The 1,212-nt window shown below is 43.3% G+C and overlaps 1 protein-coding gene across 4 annotated transcripts in view; it reads right to left on the reverse strand.

The window, feature by feature from the left end:
* LOC102671321 (acetylcholine receptor subunit alpha-like) overlaps positions 1 to 1,212 on the reverse strand; it is an 83,609-nt gene that overhangs the window by 71,324 nt on the left and 11,073 nt on the right. The gene's annotated exons all lie outside the window — the stretch shown is intronic.

Here is a 1,212-nt window from a genome sequence, read left to right on the forward strand (position 1 = left end):
GATTGGAACGGAATTAATCGGCGAGCTGGAAACATCGAAACGTTCGGTTGAAATTTTTGAGCGTGAAATGTTTATTTTCACAATCGTGCAAAAATATCTCTCGCTTCAAATCTCCCCTTCGTTTTTCCATAACATTTCATTCCATTTTCGAAACTAATTATAATACCAAGTCCCACTTTTACCCGCCCACGGATCCCTTTACAATCCCTGTTAAGGACACGTGACGCATCTACGATGAGAGAAGTCGTTAAAAGAGGATGAAAGGTTATTACCACGAAAACTTTTGGAATAATGGGTAAGGATCGGAAAAAAAATTAATCTTTCTAACTCTGATATCATTCGTCAAGAAATTTTTTTTTTTCGTGCTTTTTCTATTTTCGTAACTACGATCGATTCGAAAAATATCAAGTTGTTAAAAAATGGATGAAACACAACATGTAATTATTAAACGAAAACTTGGAATATAAAATAAGGATCGGAAAAAAATTAATGTTTCTAACTTCGATATCATTCGTCAACCACAAACTGTTCCTCTTCGAAAAATATCAAAACGTCTGGCCGTTAAAACGTCTAGCCGTTCAAGAGTCAACAAACGCGCTCCTACTTCTTTCCTTCTCCCCTTTTCTCTCTCTCTCTCTCTCTGTCTCTCTCTCTTCTCTCGTCGCGGCGGCAGTCGCCTCATAATTAACCAAACTTGTTGATGCGACACGAGGGGAAAAGCACGACTCTCCCCGGCTTTAAGGCCGCGGGGAAGAGAAAGTCAACGAGGCGTCGTCACTCGCCTTGGACGCGTTTTCCGCGGAAAGGAGAACGCGTCGCGGCCAATTAATAGCGGAAGGGAAAGCGGGCGTGCAGAAAGTCCCCACGACTCTCTGTCTCTCTCTCTCTCGACGCCACCTCTCCTCTTCGCGCTACCTGTCCTCGACCCTAGTTCGCTCCATCCGCCTCTATAGTTTCAGTAAACTCGAAGAGAGAATCCACCGCTCGAAAACGTCGCGGTTTAAGCCTTTGAGCGTTCCCAGCGTCCCGACAAGCTTGGAAGTTGGCAATGATGCTTAAGAAGGGGACGGCCTCTCGGGAAAGGGATTTCGATGTTTTATGCATGGATCGTGCGCGTCGGTTACGCGGAAAATTGAAATTTGATCGCGGTAACGATGGTTATTCCGTCTAAAAGTAAAACTTTCGTCTAGTATTTTTTTTTTTTTTTTTTTT

The sequence above is a fragment of the Apis dorsata genome, unplaced genomic scaffold, assembly GCF_000469605.1.
Source record: "Apis dorsata unplaced genomic scaffold, Apis dorsata 1.3 scaffold_341, whole genome shotgun sequence".
NCBI lineage: Eukaryota > Metazoa > Arthropoda > Insecta > Hymenoptera > Apidae > Apis > Apis dorsata.